Raw genomic sequence first — 17,942 nt, 5'->3', positions numbered from 1 at the left:
CAACATAGTGGTGCCACGTTACACCGATTACTACTATTGCCAGCAGAACACCAGAACAAATTAGACTATTACAAACTTTCTGCAGAAGCTGCAATGGAACTACGCAGAGTATTGAAACAAATGAAAATGCTAATAATAGATGAAGTGAGCATGGCCTCCAACCTAATGTTGGCTTTGATTCACCTCAGATTACAAGAAGTACTCAAAACAAACTATGAATAGCTCTTTGCACGAAAACACATTGTTTTCGGAGATCTTCAATTGACACCAGTAAAAGGTGAGCCTATTTTTAAAACATTAGGACACAAACTCTGCCGTAAAACTGTTGGCAGCATTGGAAATGTCAACCTTTGGCAACATTTCCAATACAGAATTGACAGAAAACATGCAGCAATCTGCAGATCTCACTTATGCCAACATCTTAAAAAGTATCAGTGTTGGTATACTTTCTAAAGAAGCAGAAGCAATATTGAAAACCCGGCACATTAATGCACTTTATGGCAATAATGCATGTGCTACAGATGTTATGGAACAATTAGCCCACTACAATGTCAATTGTATGGCCTTAATGCCAACTCTTGCAAGTTGTTTCAAATTCTATGAAATAATGTTAATTAAAGAAATGCAACCAATAATGGAAATTAGCACCACAGACAAACTAGATGTACATGGTATGACATTACCTATGTGTGACCAAGCCACAAGACTAAATAGTTTAGAAAAATCAATCTCAAACACATCAGGCTTAGAAAAGATATTAAAATTATCCTAAAATTGCAGAGTAATGCTTAAACGTAACCTTGACGTGCACCATGGACTAGTTAATGGAGCACTGGGTACAGTTGTTTGCTTTCAAACATACCCACGTGACAACAAAATTCAGTTTGTCAATATTCTCTTCGACAAACTTCCAGAAGTAAAAAGGATCGGACGCTCAACAGCTCGATTCCTTCTCTTCAAAGACATGTATGTACGCAGAGAACAATTTTCTCTAACTCTTGCATACGCAGTCACAATTCATAAATCACAAGGTCTTACCCTAGACAAAGCAATGATAGATATTGGTAACACAATCTTTAAAGAAGGCATGAGCTACATAGCACTATCACGCTTACGTACACTTGACGGTCTATTTCTAATCAACTTTGATGCAAGTAAAGTAAACGCTGATATTCCTTGCATTTTAGAATAAAATAGACTTTGCTCACTATACACCCCCCATCTAAACACATATTCTGTTCCACAAAAAGTAAAACGTTATAAAAGAAAAATAAATCAAACAGAAATGCAACAGGATGTCACTGCAAATCCTCCAAAGAGAGTAAAAGAAACTAATACTTCATCAAGTACCACAAGCAAAAAAGTATCAATTAGGGAAAGTAAACCAGGTACTTCTTCAAAGAAAGAAGACAAACTCCAAAAAAAGCAGTCAGATACAGAACTACCTGGTCCATTTAAACTCTCAAATATAGTTGGCGTAAGTTGCTACGCAAATGTAGCAATGAATATTCTATTTCAATTACCACCAATTGTTGACAACATTTACTTACACAGTACAGACCCATTGTGTTTGCAAATGTTAGTACTTCACAGAAATGCAGCAAACAATACTGATAACACATATAGGGCCTCATCAGGACTCCGGCGCTAAACCATGGTGCTATTAGCACCATGGTCCATGCCGGAGTCCGCCATGGCGGAATAGGGAATTACCACCCCATTCCGAGGTTGGTGGGGCGGTAATTCCCCATGCCATCATGGCCCTTCCCCATTCCCATTTTTGCCCTATCGGGCTCAATGGGAGCGGGGAAGGCGCTAATTACGGTACCGCAAGGGTCTCTACTTTAATGGCTGGTCGGGTCCCGCAAAGGGACCTCGTAATTAGGCGCTAAGTGTTTAACGGCGCCGCAGCCTTTTACGGCGCTGTTAAACACTTAGCGCCTGGGTCATAATGAGGCCCACAGTGTTTATGGAATAAGACAACAATTGGACTACTGTGCTGGAATGGTGAAATTCACTATAAACTCACAGGAAGATCCACAAGAATTTCTAATGTACTTACTACAAGTACTGGAAAACAAAAATATACCTATAAATGAAATCTTCCAGATTTCATACATGTGGAAACATACATGCACTCTCTGCAACAATGTAACACAAGAACAAATCCCCAATGAACGCTTTGTATATATATCAATACCTAATTGTGAATCCATTCCATTTCAGCAACTTGTACAAAATGCAAACCATGGTAGATTATGTTCTACCTGCAATTCGGATAATCGCTCCACGTTACTAATACAAACACATAGTAAATACGTAATACTAATGCTTCTATGTTACAATGCAGATGGTACCAAAAACAACTGCAAACTGACTGGATTCACACATGGTCAAATATCACTTGGTAAGAAAACCTTCACAACAATAGGTATAGTCTACCAAGCAGGAGCCACAATGAGGGCACTACACTGCATATATAAAAAAGAAATGTGGATGGTTTCAATGTAATGATAGTACCATTACTCTAAAGCAGAGATTACTGTGACACAGTACTCTGCAGGGGGGAGCAACTTTGCAGTGCTTTTGAGACTATCGTCTCAGAGCACGAGAAGACCTGCTCACTACCCAAATAAAACCCACTCTACATCTTCCTCTCTCAGCTCGCCCTTTCTTATCCCTGTCGTTGGTGTCCCCCCTTCCCCCCCCCTGAGGTTGGTGTCCCCCCCCAGCAAATCTTACAAACGCTAATTTAATGTTCTTAAAACCAAAATTTGATAACTAAACTGTACCTAAACCCTAATGTAACTCGTAGTAAAAAAATGTAAACTGTTAGAATATTCCAAAAGCTATCTAACTGCCCAAAGATTCTACAACAACTAATCAGATAAATGAATACCACTAAATTAGAGGAAAAAATAGACAATTAGAATACACCAATTGGTATCTAACTGTCCCAAAATTTAACAATATCCAAACAGATAAATCAATACCACTAAAATATATAAAAAATAGACAGTTAGAATACGCCAATTGGTATCTAACTGTCCCAAAATTTAACAATATCCAAACAGATAAATCAATACCACTAAAATATATAAAAAAATAGACAGTTAGAATATGCCTACTGGTATCTAACTGCTCCAAAATTTTATAATATCCAAACAAATAAATAATATGATACTGCTCCAAAAAAATGCAACAAGCCAATGGGCCTCATTATGAGGTATGCCGGTAGCCATGCCGCTATTGGCATCCGTGTCCTCGAAATGAGGACTTACCGGACCATTCCGAGTTCGGATGGCCAGGTAATTCCTCACTCGAGGACACGGTTCATCCGCATTCCCATTTCAGCCCCCATAGGGCTGAATGGGAATGGGAGAGGGAGTAAACAACGGGCCATTACGAGATGGCCCGTTGTTTGCTCCCTCTTCCCCTCACGGGACCCGGTATGCACGCCTGGTTTTCCCAGGCGTGCTTAACGTGCCCCGTGAGTGGACCTCGTAATGTGGCGGAACTGGTTGAATGGCGCCGCAGCCTTTTACGGCGCCATTTAATCTGTTCCGCCAGGGTCGTAATGAAGCCCAATGTATAAAACATTAGCCAGAAACAACAAGTGAACACTGAAAACAAACACACAAATAAACTGTAGCATAACAGAAAAAGTTTTTTTTTTTTAATCCAACATGGATTTTTTTTTTCTCCCACAGACCCAATGATTTTAGCAACGAACACAGAAACTGAGCAACTTGCACAGTACTCTGGTTTGTAATCTACTAAATATGAGGGTCCAAAAAAAAATATGTTGATTATACAATGTAATAAGTCATTACAAAATACTAATAATAACATGCTATTTTCTTTTATCACAGATATTAACAAGAAATACATGCACTCCACTTACTACCCTAACAGTAAGTATATTATACACTCTATGCCCTGGCCACAACCTATTGCAACATATCACACCCATAGTTTCTTATAACTTTGTTCCTTATAAATTTGTTTTTGACCCAAAGTTATAAGCAACTATAAGTGTGATATGCTGCAGTGGTTGTGGCCAGGGCATGGAGTGTTTGGTGCATGGCCAACACTCTATGCCCGGCCAGAACCACCGCAGCATATCACACCCATAGAGTCAAACATTTCAACTATGGCCTATGGAAACTTTTAATGCCCGCGGACATTATGAGTGTTGTTAGAACACTTTCAACTTGCCAGCGAACAAGAAGGACAGCGTCTTCAGGACACCCCCTACGAAAACATTTCAGGACAACGCGAGAGTTCTTAGAACACTTCCAACTTGACAATTAACAATACGGACAGCGTCCTCAGAACACCTCCATTTTGTTTATTTATGAACATTTCAGGACACCGCGAGAGTTCTTAGAACATTTTCAACTTGACAACGAACAATACGGACAGCGTCTTCAGGACACCCCCTACGAACATTTCAGGACACCACAAGTGTTCTTAGAACACATTCAACTTACCATCGAACAATACGGACAGCGTCCTCAGAACACCCCCATTTTGTTTATTTACGAACATTTCAGGACACCACGAGAGTTCTTAGAACATTTTCAACTTGACAACGAACAATACGGACAGCGTCTTCAGAACACCTCCATTTTGTTTATTTACGAACATTTCAGGACACCGCGAGAGTTCTTAGAACATTTTCAACTTGACAATGAACAATACGGACAGCGTCCTCAGAACACCTCCATTTTGTTTATTTAGGAACATTTCAGGAAACCGCGAGAGTTCTTAGAACATTTTCAACTTGACAACGAACAATACGGACAGCGTCTTCAGGACACCCCCTACGAACATTTCAGGACACCACAAGTGTTCTTAGAACACATTCAACTTACCATCGAACAATACGGACAGCGTCCTCAGAACACCCCCATTTTGTTTATTTACGAACATTTCAGGACACCACGAGAGTTCTTAGAACATTTTCAACTTGACAACGAACAATACGGACAGCGTCTTCAGAACACCTCCATTTTGTTTATTTACGAACATTTCAGGACACCGCGAGAGTTCTTAGAACATTTTCAACTTGACAATGAACAATACGGACAGCGTCCTCAGAACACCCCCATTTTGTTTTTTTGAGAACATTTCAGGACACCGCGAGAGTTCTTAGAACATTTTCAACTTGACAACGAACAATACGGACAGCGTCTTCAGGACACCCCCTACGAACATTTCAGGACACCATGAGTGTTCTTAGAACACATTCAACTTACCATCGAACAATACGGACAGCGTCCTCAGAACACCCCCATTTTGTTTATTTGCGAACATTTCAGGACACCACAAGTGTTCTTAGAACACAATCAACTTGACAAAGAACACTACGGACAGCCCACTCAGAACACCCCCATTTTGTTTATTTGAGAACATTTCAGGACACCGCGAGAGTTCTTAGAACATTTTCAACTTGACAACGAACAATACGGACAGCGTCTTCAGGACACCCCCTACGAACATTTCAGGACACCACGAGTGTTCTTAGAACACATTCAACTTACCATCAAACAATACGGACAGCGTCCTCAGAACACCCCCATTTTGTTTATTTGAGAACATTTCAGGACACCGCGAGAGTTCTTAGAACATTTTCAACTTGACAACGAACAATACGGACAGCGTCTTCAGGACACCCCCTACGAACATTTCAGGACACCATGAGTGTTCTTAGAACACATTCAGCTTACCATCGAACAATACGGACAGCGTCCTCAGAACACCCCCATTTTGTTTATTTGCGAACATTTCAGGACACCACAAGTGTTCTTAGAACACAATCAACTTGACAAAGAACACTACGGACAGCCCACTCAGAACACCCCCATTTTGTTTATTTGCGAACATTTCAGGACACCGTGAGTGTTCCTAGAACACATTCAACTTGCCAGAGAACAATACGGACAGCGTCCTCAGAACACCCCCATTTTGTTTATTTGCGAACATTTCAGGACACCGTGAGTGTTCTTAGAACACATTCAACTTGCCAGAGAACAATACGGACAGCATCCTCAGGACGGACAGCGTATCAGAACACCCCCTATGAACATTTCAGGACACCACGAGTGTTCTTAGAACACATTCAACTTGCTATCGAACAATACAGAAAGCGTCTTCAGAACACCCCCTACGAACATTTCAGGACACCGCGAGTGTTCTTAGAACACATTCAACTTAACATCGAACAATACAGACAGTGTCTTCAGGACACTCCCTACGAACATTTCAGGACAACGCGAAAGTTCTTAGAACACTTTAAACTTCACAACGAACAATACGGACAGCGTCCTCAGGACACCCCCATTTTGTTTATTTGCGAACATTTCAGGACACTGCAAGAGTTCTTAGAACACATCCAACTTGCCATTGAACAATATGGACAGCGTCTTCAGGACACCCCCTACGAACATTTCAGGACAACGCAAGAGTTCTTAGAAGATTTTCAGCTTGACAACAAAGAATACAGACACGTCCTCAGAACACCCCCATTTTGTTTAGTTACGAACATTTCAGGACACAGCGAGTGTTCTTAGAACAGTTTCAGCTTGCTTCCGAACAAAACGGACACATATTTAGTCCTCAGAACACCCCCCATTCAGTTTATTTAGAACATTTCAGAACACCTGTGATGTCCGCAGACAAATTGAACACAACAAGAACGTCTACCACATGAAAAAACACAACTTTCAACCTCCTACCCTCCCCAAACACTCCTACACACCAACACACTCTATTAAATACAAATTTTGAACCAAGTTTTACCACGCTGTCTGCGGACGTCTGCAAATCCAAGATGGCGGGCGCCACCGAAAATCTGACACGCTTCACGCTCCACACCGTCCAATCAGCCAACATGTTGCATGTCCTCGGACATGACGCAATCAGGACACTGTCCGCGGAGCGAACAGGGAAGTGTGTCCGTGGACCGAACACAGATATCACTAATTTTTTATGACCCACTTTATGGTCATTTTTTTAAAAACTACTGGATGGATTTTGAACAAATCTGCAAAAGCATGCTTTCGGGACCAAGCCGCTGCTCGTGGTCCAAATTTCGTGAAAATCCGTCCAGCGGTTGGGGCTGTAGGCACGAGCAAAGTTTTTTTCCCATTCAGTCTATGAGAAAAAAATACATTTTGGGACCCCCCCTATAACGTTTTCCCCACTGGACGAATCATCACCAAACTTTGCAAAAATATTCAGAGTGGGCCATATACTTTTTTTGCAAAGTTTGGTGATGATTCGTCCTGGGGGAGCAAAGTTATAAGCCGGAAACACCAACTTAACCATAACTTCATAGCCACTAGCGTGGCCATGTAATATATGTATATATAAATAATGAAGCCCATGACTAAATAAACAAGAGGAATAATGGAACACAGGGTTGGTGTCCTATTTTGCACATTTGCTGGGAAAAGTGGTCATGTGGCTTAAATAAGAACACAGCCTTGTTCATAAAAATGAAGAGGATCAGATTTCAATCTATCAGAACCATAATGCTCTCTTTGCAGAGTTAACAACTGGTATGTCAACATTGTTTTCATTTCTGAACTGTACATCTCATTCAGAATATGTTGCAGCTGATGACATTTTTTAATATAGAAATCATGCAGGAAATGGATTGTTCTTCAGTAAATCCCATGACAAGGTAATTTAAGTTCAAGTTCACATTGCATTAAAAAACAAGTGCCCTGGGAGGCCCAAGGTGGTCACATGTTTGCTATCCATCATAAATCTGACCTCCTATCCTTCATAAAAGTAAACCATTATAATGTATTGTATTAATACAGTCCCATTGGGGGGCGCTGGTAACACAATCATGCAGAGGTAGCTGATTCTGAATGTATTACTTCATTTTCACACCACAATTAACATCATTTTGGACATATTCCTGTTTATCTAGACTTCTCTTTGTCTTTTCAGATATAAATCAGGTCTTCCTTCTTCCTCTTCTTCTCCCCATGATATGCCCTGGTATAGAGATGTTCATCACACGTGAAATCCTCATTCAATGAATGGGAGGAGAATGAACAACACAGTGTTCAGCTACTGTCCCTTTAAACCCCGGGGTCCCTGCTGATTGTTTGTCTGTATAGGAAGGTTGTGCTGCAACGTAGTTGAGGTCAGGGAGATGGACAGGCCCTCGTTCGGGTCTTATTTCACATGCCACTCAGTCTCTGTTGTAAGCATCTCCTCGCTCTGTAGACACCATGACCTGCCATGCTTGGGTTCCTCTTTGTGAAAATTCAGGAGGTGTCAGACTCCGATGGGCGGATGACGTCATGTTGCACGGGCATTCCCCCTTTCTTGTAGCATGTGTGTGCCGTTCGGCTCTGTGTCCTGCTTCGGCCATTGTGAACGCTGCTCCTTGCCATGTTTCATCTGATTCCTGACAGGTTTCGCTGCCCACTCCTGATATATCAGTTCACTGAGTGACCTTCCCTCGGTCTTCGGCTGTGGTGGCATCCTGCTCACCACAGCCCCAGAGCACTGTGTCTCAACACCATACTGCGACATCTCCTTGCTATTTATCTCCAAGTCTCCCGTTCAAGTCCCGGACTGGGGACCGGGTCAGCACTCACATGCTCAAGGCTCTGAAAATACAGAAAAATAATGCTAACTACCTTTTTTGGAAATTTAATTTTCATGGTCCCCAAGTATTTAATGACAACCAGATGGTCCTTTGACTGGGGCCTTTTTTTCTCCTTAACAATAGATATAAATTACGAGAACCACTTTGCTGTGAACTCTTCTGAACTGTGGCATGTCTTTAAATTAATCTGTGCATTATTGATGTATGGCTTCCTCCCTAAAACGCCCAGTCAGCTGTTTGAGTGAATCATTATTCTTAAGTGAAACCTCCAGATGCAGAATTAACAAGAAATTAAACATATATTCACACTAAATTACCTTATCATGCAGAATACAATTTTCAATAAAACGTAGTAAAAAACAGGTTTATGGAAAACATGAAAGTAGTATTGGAAATTGAAGAGCGTGCCTCCCCAACATGAGAATAAACAATATACATTACCATGTATCCATGTTTAATAAAATCACATAATTTAATTAACTTTCTCACTGTAAGTGCTGCAGAAGCACAGAACACTACTGTAGGTTTCGGTATACCAAAGTAACTGGGTGTCACACTACAAGCACACTGTTCCAGCTCCGAGGGCCCAATGAACCCTCCCCAGTGCACAGATGGAGGACTCAGCCAAGGGCAAGTTAGAACTGTTGCTTATTACACAAACAGACAGCGATCATACAGGGCATTGAACATCTCCCAGACTCACAGCTCCTAAGCCCGTGTCAGGCCATTTTGTTCTATATCACAACATGGGGCTTTTCACCAAAAACCTATGGGAAGACAGGATTAGGTAGTTTGGTCCTCAAATGTCCGGTGGCTTGCCTGCCCCTTCCCTAGAAACTATCTATTACATTGTTGCATGGTTGCAGGATTACCATTGGCCTTGCCCTCTGCCATGCACCCCTGTATTTCTGTTCCTTGATTGGCTGGAACTGATCTCCCTAGGCCTGGGACCCAGTTCTGTTCTCAGCACTCAGTGCACCTTCTCAAGGTGATGAGAAAGACTATGTGTTCCCAATGTAACCATCAGTGCTACCACTTTTGCCTGTGAGAGTGCCCTCAGTGTTGCAACCGTGTTGAAGAATCCATGTTTCAGAGAACTGTTTGTCTTCCTACTAGGGGTGAATGACCATTGTCTGGCTTGGCTGCACCACGTGGTTGAGGACCGTGAAATTGAGCTCTCTGGTCCACTATTTATGAGGATTTATTCTGCCTTTCTGCAGATGGCTTCTTGTCTCTTAGCCTTGGAATGTGCTGTCTGTCTCTGACCTTGGCTGCAAGCTCTGGCCTGCTGTTCTGTGAAGCCTAGTTCTGCTTTTCTTCACCTCTCTTTGTGGGGCTATTGGACTCATCTAGTCTCATTATAGTTATACTATGATTTCTATACATCTATGGCGTGTCATGTTTCTTATAGGTTAGCAGTATTCGGTTCTTCCAGGCTTTATATACGATCCTGTCATTCCATTGGGTTAATTGTGATAAACCTGTAAAAGCTTGCTCTGTATCTCATCTTTTGCCTTGAACTCAAACCCCACTGAATTAAGTGTTTCTGCATTTAGCTAATGAGAAAAGTAATAAAAGCTTGTGACAGTATGTAGATATATATGTCCTCTATCTACAGAAGTGGTAAGCATTTTCTTTGTGCGCGCACATGTGTGTCTGTGTAACTATGTGCATGGCTGAGAGTTTGCTTCATGAATAACGCTGCTTTGTCGTGGTGTCACTAACAGAGTCTGCACAATGGTTTTCTGTTGTTAGTCAATCTGATCCATAGAGGCATTTGGATGCATTTGGATCCATGATCAGGGTAGTGGCACCTGTACCCATAAAAACTTTGGGGGTCACTACAATTTGGCCGGTAAGCGATACCGGGCACCGGTGAGGAGAGCAGTGCCAGTAATCCCTTACCGCCCAATTCAGAGGTCCCTTAGCGGGAACCGCAAGGGACGCGTGGTCGGACCACACATCCTTTACATGTCCCAATAGGGGACAAGGGTGCTAATAACGGGCCTGCTATTCGCGAGCCCGTTATTAGCGCCCTCCCTATTCCCATTGAGCCCTTTGGTTCAATGGGGACTTACCTGTCCCTCCAGGGTCGGAATGCACTGGTAAGTCCCCATTGAACCAGACCGGTGCCGGACCCAGTATTGGAGGCAGCCATGGCGCAAATAGCGCCATGGCTACCTCCAATCTCGGAATGAGGCCCATTGACTGGATATGGTTTAAATGGCTGTCTAAGAGAATATCTGTTCACATATGTGGATGTCACTGGCCCTCCAGGGGGCTTTCCACACAGTAGTTGCTTTGTGCCTTCTTGACTCTTCAGGCTGTCATGTTCATGGGTGTAAGGAGGGGCATTCCAGAGACCCGTCTCTTCACTACCGAAGCTGCAGCCTTACTCTGCGATTCTAAAAATATCTGTTTTAATAATGGGGGAAAGTGCAGAAGCAAAGTCATGGCAGAACATATGAATTTGAGATCAAATTGTACAAAAAAACACCCCATTCTGGGGCCGAATCATGGGACAAATGTGCGCCAAAATTTGTGGCGCTAGGTGGCGCAAGCGTGAAAAAGCAAGCGCACGTGAACGCTTGTGATTCATAGAAGGCCCTGCGTGTGTTTTACCCGGGATGGGCATGAAAACCGCGGGTGGCGCACATGGGCGCACACGTCATTGCAACATCCAGAATGGCGGGCGCGATGCACACAGTGAAAGCGCACAAAATTAGCACACACACCAAACAGGGGGCGGAACACGCGGAATTGGAAACAACGTGTGAAAATAAGGGCGTAACTAGGGAAGTACTGCTGTGAAATACACGGAACGCCCATACTCATGCGAACTACATGTATTCATGGAATCAAATAGGGGAAACACGCACACGCCAAAAGACACGCACAGGCCTAAACACTTCCGCCACCCAAAGGCAGGTGGAAGCGTCCCCGCACAGTATAAAAGGGCGCACAAACAACAAAGCACGTATATACAGCTCTGCTGAATGTCCCATTCTGTGGCCCCTTAGGAGAAATGATGTGTCACGCAATGCTCAGGCATCACAAAAAAGCAAGAAAAAGAGATACGCAACCCCTGTAGCCCACATACATGTAAAAAAAACACATGCAGTACGCTGTGGCAGCCAGGAACTCAAAAAATGCGTACGTGATCAACACGCAGGCTGGTATACCGAAAAAAAGGGGTACGCGACTAACAGGGACACCCGCAGTAGGAAAAATAGCATGTGCAACTCACTGTCTGCCTTGCGTGTAGAAGAAGAACGCATAGCCAACACCCATGCCAAAAGAAGAAGTACATGCTGTAGCCTCTGTGAACCCCAACGTCTGGAAAACACACACACCACTTTCCACGAAAAGCACATACAGAGCGATGGAAACCCACGTGGGACCTTCAACCCATGCCGAGGGAAAAGCCCCCATGCACAGTACGTCACCTATGTGCTTACGCGCTAAGGGCCTTTCCTCGGAATTCACACAAACGTGCTGTTTTTCACATGCCAAATCACTCCGTATCAAGCTGACCACGCTACAACACACGGAAGACCAGGCTCCTGCCCAGAAGGCCGAATTACTGCCCCCCAGAGCCCCGAGCAGCCTCCCACGAGCCGTCTGCTGCTGCCTACCCGCCTGCTGCCACCGTGCCCTGCCATTTGGTGCCTGCACATCTGTCATCTGCAGGGGTCCAGTTGCTGTGAGCACCCCTGCTGGAACAGAAGACTCCTGACTGGTGTTCCATCACACCACAGCCCAGCCCTAGGACCCAGTTGCCCACCCACACCTGCTTCGGGAGTTGCTATGTCTGACACAACACCTTTCAGCACCAGTGGCAACCCCCCAGCAGAGAGGCAGAGGGCTACCAGCTTCAGTGAAAAGGAAGTTGGTATACTGGTGGAGCAAGTGCTGGGGCATTATGATGCCCTCTTCACACCATCGCGTGCCGACAAAGAAGGACAGAAGAGGATCTGGAAGGACATAGTGGGTGCCATCAATGCGGAGGGGGTGGCACCCTGTGACATCAAATACGTCCAGAAGTGCTGGGAGGACTACAAGTCCAGGACCCTGAAGAAGGCCCGACATCTCTTGGAAACAGCGAATGCAGTGTGGCACCAGGTCCAGCTAACCACTCAGCAGATGAGGGCCCTGGAGCACATTCACCCAGTGCTTCACCACCAGATCTTCAGGATGCAGGCATGTCTGGGGTCGAGCGGTAAGTGGCCATGCATTTACGTTTAAAATAGGGCATTTTGCATTGTACGTGTTACAATGCATCATGCGGAGCAGCATGCGGAAGACATACATGTATGCATGCCTGTGTCTGTACTTTGACATGTTTGGGGTGTGAGAGATGGGTGCTTCTGTCATGAAAATGCATGATGTACATGTCCATTTGTCTGAGTAGTGTGTGTGCCATGGATGCATGACAAATGTCTGTGACGATGTGTTGATTCACTGATACAGCCTAGTCATCCTTGTATCCACTGTGTCTGGGGGTATACAGGGCCAGATGCATGACCCTCCTGTGATGTGTGTGCATGTGACCAGCATGTCCCATGATGCATGTGAGTATCAGCACACCATTGGACGAATCTACGGTGCCTTGGACATGGATGCCAATGTATGTTGCATGTGCCATGCCTGTTCCTGCATGTGTGTTGCCTGCACTGACCCATGTGTTGTGGAGGGACATGATGGAAGTGATGTTTCACAGTGCCACTCATGTGCTATTGCTTTGTGTCTAGGGGACTATAGTTTAGTACCCTGATGCTTGTGTTCAATGTCTCCTTTTACACAGCGGCGAGTGAAGAAGAGGGCGGAGATGGCGCTGTGGAGGAGAGTGGCAGGGATGTCTCCACCGGCCGACGACAGAAGGCCCAGTCACCCTCCCAGGAAGTTCCATGATCCGGGAGCAAGGGGACTGGTGCCGCGTCTGCCACTATGGCTGCAGAGGAAGGAGTGGATGAGCCCCCACAGGGGCTTGCAACGGCGGAAGACGGTGCAGAGCCATCCAGGTTGCGGGTGTGTATAGAGGACGAGACCGCTACAGAGCCGCACATGGGGCCTGGTGGGGGTGGTGCCACTGGTGCAAGTGGTGCAGTCCAGGGGCAGGAGGCAGCACAGGTCGCCGCCGAGGTGCCTGTGTATGTCTCTGTCCCTGACACTGTGACTGCATCACCATGCACCAGCAGGGGTACCCTGTCCCAGGCCCGTCCGCAGGTAGGGGGGAGGTCCACGTCATCTGGCACTCCTCTACCTGCAGATGAGGGGACCCGTGACCGGATTGAGTCCATCCTGATTGGTGTTGCGTTGTGCACACATGACATTCGTGATGGCGTGCGTGCTTCCTGGGGGGACCACGTACGTCATCAAGAAGAGCTGTGTGGCAACATGGCCCACTTGGGAGGGGCCATGGTCAGGGGTTTCCTCCATGTGTTGGCCAGTCTTGCGGCACTCTCATCCTCTGTGCACACTATACGCCAGTCGTTCTCCATGCCATCTTCCTGCCCAGATGCCACCAGGCCCCCCTGTGGATCTGCCCCAACTTACGCAGCCAGCCTGGTGGAGATCCCATCTCTGCCACAGTCGGAAGTCAGAGGTCCAGCAGGGGTGGCCACCCCACCAACAGGACCCCAGCTAATGTAGAATATGCCAGCATTATCGGGCAGGGCATGTGCATGACAGCGCCGGTGGATTCCATCAGCCCGGAGGCCATTGTGGTGGCAGAGGCAGTTGCGTCGGAGGCAGCAGCAGGCTCAGCATGGGAGGCATCATTGCTCGGGGCCATCAACACTCCGGGGGCAGGCATCAGCCGAGGGGCAGGAGGACCCCGGACTGGGAGTGTCTTCTGTGTGGCAGTGGTTGGGCTGGCAAATAGATGCAGAGAGGCGGCGGGTGGAGCGGGCACGGCTCACTATGGTCAGGGCGGAGAACTCCATGCGCAGGGCATTGAGGCAAGATCTTGAGGCCAGGGAAGAGGCCCACCTCCAGAACATTGACGTGGAGTTCGATGATGCCCTGCCCCAGAACATCAACAAGTGAGCCGTTGGACTTGCCCACCGCCTTTGTACATAGTTCTTTAGGGTTAGGTTTCCTTTGTTTTTTCTTCTTATTTAAGTTAATGGACTTTGCTCCACCTTATGTATATAGTTTTTTATTCATAGGACTTTTTTGGAGGTTTACTTTTGTTTTGGGATCATGGACCCTTTGGACTTCGATTGAATATATTTGAAGACTTGTACATACTTTCTTTTTTTACATTTCCCATGGATTAATGTTTTTTTGGGTTTTTTTGGTCATTCAAATCATATTGACATTGACGATGGACCACTTTTCATTTTTCATGCTGGGGATTTTTGTTCATCATTGGATTTCCTATTTCTTTTGGTAATAGCTTTCATTATTTATTAATTTGCAAGTTTGATTTTCTTTATGTTATTTAATTATGTTTTTAATACATTTATTCTAACTTCATGATTGGTGTTGTGTACTATCATTGGTTTTGTGCATGTCTCAATGAACATTGCCTCTGTCATATGTTGCCACTGTGTGGCTCTGTTGTGCATTTTTCCATGGGCATGGTGGTTCTTTTAAGACTGTCATGGCATGGGTAATTTGGGAGTGAGTGCAGTGGATGGTTGCATGCTTGTACTGGGGGCAAAGGGGGATTTGGGTTGGCATTAGCGCTATGGGTCTGTTTTTTTAGGACATGTTGTTTTGTGGGCCATGTGTCGGGGCCTGCTGACAGGTGCCCGTCACTGGGGGTGGATGGGGGGACATGAGCCGGGGCCTTCTGGCATGTTCTCGGGGTGCATGTGGCGGGGTTGGGGGCGTAACTGGCGCTGCTGCAGGGTCGCTGCGCCACTCTGCGCCACAGCTGGTTATGGATGTTAGTATCATGAATACGCTGTGCGCTAAAATGGGTTTTGGCGCATGCGGCTAGCGCAGACTGCCGCACACACACTCTTTGTGCCAGCTGCGTGCACCACTTGTGCGCTAAATTCTATGAATTACCCCTTCTATGTCTAAAATATGTTAGACCAATCAAACAAAGGGTCTCAGGAAGTGTTGCCTATTAAGCAAACAACAAGGAAGAGATAACCAATCAAAAATAGACATGTCAGATGACATTTTGATGGAAAATGTAAACACTATATAATTTCAAAACCATGGCAAGTATAATGAGCTCTGGGATTCTGAAAGTGTGCAGATGGGAAGCCTTGCCCTAATGAATGAGTGCTGAAGTGGGATAATAGGTTGAGATGATGAGCGGACTTCCTAGTATGACCCCATCTCGAGGAAGCCTGAAGCAGACTTTGCCTAAATCGGACCTGGTTTCAGGAGAGTAATTCCAATGCAGAGACTGGTGGGCCTGCTGACTGGGTGACAGTTGTCTGAAGTTGTGAGATACCATGCTGGTTATGTGCCTTAAAAGAAAAGCCCAGACCTGATTATAAAAGCCACAATGCACTTTGCCAAGATTCAGTATCTTGTTTCCCAAAAGTTGTTAAAGAAAGAACTGCTAGCTCCCCTCAAAATCGTATTTTCTTTCTGTCCAAGGAACTTTGAAGAAATATAGCTCAAACAAGTTCCAACGTGATCCTTTTTATTTAAAGATGATTCTCAAGAATGTTTCACCAAATGGGCATGGGGGTTCAACCCCATATGTAGTCATATCCTAAGACAAATTTTGTCCCTTTTCGAGCATCGTGTTAAATGCCAATCTATGTCTCTTTCATGGATATTCCCTCCTTTGCTGTGTCATACCAACAGTGCTCAATTTTCAGGAAGCTGGGGGTGGTCAGAAATAGTATGTTGTACAGTAAAAATCAAGATGGCCAAAGACTCCTTCCATTAGGTTTCTGGCCTTTTGGATTCCTTGGACCTCCGCTCACAACTTTCTGTACTGTATCAAAGGGTCTCCTTGCAAATATTACCGTTATCAGTTTGCCCCTAATATCTTGCAACTTCCCCTGGAAGCCAGTCTCTCCACCTGAGAGAGTTGTTAATTCGCTTATAAAAATAAAAATATATGTCATGTGTGTAACTGGACCCATGTGTGGTATTTGTATTGATATTGATATTTTATTTATATTGCACTCTTACCCAAGTGTTTCAGAGCGCAACAAGGCAAGGGAGCGGAACAGGGGAGAACAAAATGATGATCTTACTAGACCCAGTCACATTGCGAACACGCAAGTGCATGGGAGAGGGGGAGGGGAAAAGTGCATGGAAGGGGGAGAAGTAGAAAGTGTGGATCAAAGGAGAAACAGATAATAATAATAAATAAATAATAAAGGGCACAAACAGTGGTAGTGCAGCCAGCATGTGGCAAATGCTGGGTTTAAAGCAGCAGACAGAGTAGGTCTGATAAGTGCAGGAAGAAAAAGGGGGGGGCTGTATGGGTACAGATACAGACCCCAGTACAAGGGGTGGCCCAGAGGCAGTGCAGGAGGATGGCAGGGTGAGCGGGTACCTGAGCATGGAGGACAGATGGTGGCCAGGTGCACAGTGGCAAGAAAGAACAAATCAGCAGGGTAGAGGGGGAGCAAAGGCAGAAGCAAAGAGGAAGGTCTTGAGGTTCTTCCGGAGATGGTTCTCCTCAAGTTTTAGAGTGACTGGGAGGCTATTCCAGAGGGAGGTGTCATGCACCGTACTTCGTGGTGCCTGTAGCTTCGCATCAGACTAGGAGGCCATTGATGTACCATCACGTACATACGTTAGGGTAGCAGCGGTCTAGTTTTTCCTCTGCTTGCTGCTCCAGAGCTTATTAGCCACCCCCCTTTATTTCCCACAGTGCGTTGCAACCTCTTACGGTCAGCCGTGCTCTACTGCGCTTACCACTTGTTGCTACAAAACTAATGTGCTTCATTCTATTCCGTTTCATACTTCTCTCTTCAGAATGCCTCTGCATCTCTGTTTCTCTTTGTTTATTCATAGCTGCCTCGCTGCTTTTCCCGTTTCCGGCGCTTCAGCGTCACCCTCTCTAGCTCTCCACTTTTTTTGGTTCGAGCTCTGTCTTCCTTTCGCTTCCTTTGCTACTCTCTGGCTACTTCGACCACAGTATTGCGCTTGGGTTTTTTGTGACTGCTACATTAAGGGGCTGATTCATGGAATTTGTGTGCCGAAAAACAGGGATTTGTGCACCATTCTATCTGCAAATCCCTGTTTAACAAATGGGGATTTGCGGGCAAAATGGCACACAAATTGCCGTTTTTCAGCGCACAAATTCCATGAATCAGACAGCTTGTTTCTTTGTTTACGTACCTCCTTCCCACAAGATTCTGCATTTCTTCCTGGC

Source organism: Ambystoma mexicanum, chromosome 1q (assembly GCF_040938575.1).
Source record: "Ambystoma mexicanum isolate Mex_15411 chromosome 1q, UKY_AmexF1_1, whole genome shotgun sequence".
Lineage (NCBI taxonomy): Eukaryota > Metazoa > Chordata > Amphibia > Caudata > Ambystomatidae > Ambystoma > Ambystoma mexicanum.
The sequence above is the reverse complement of the archived record's forward strand: the minus strand, read 5'-3'. Positions refer to the sequence as shown.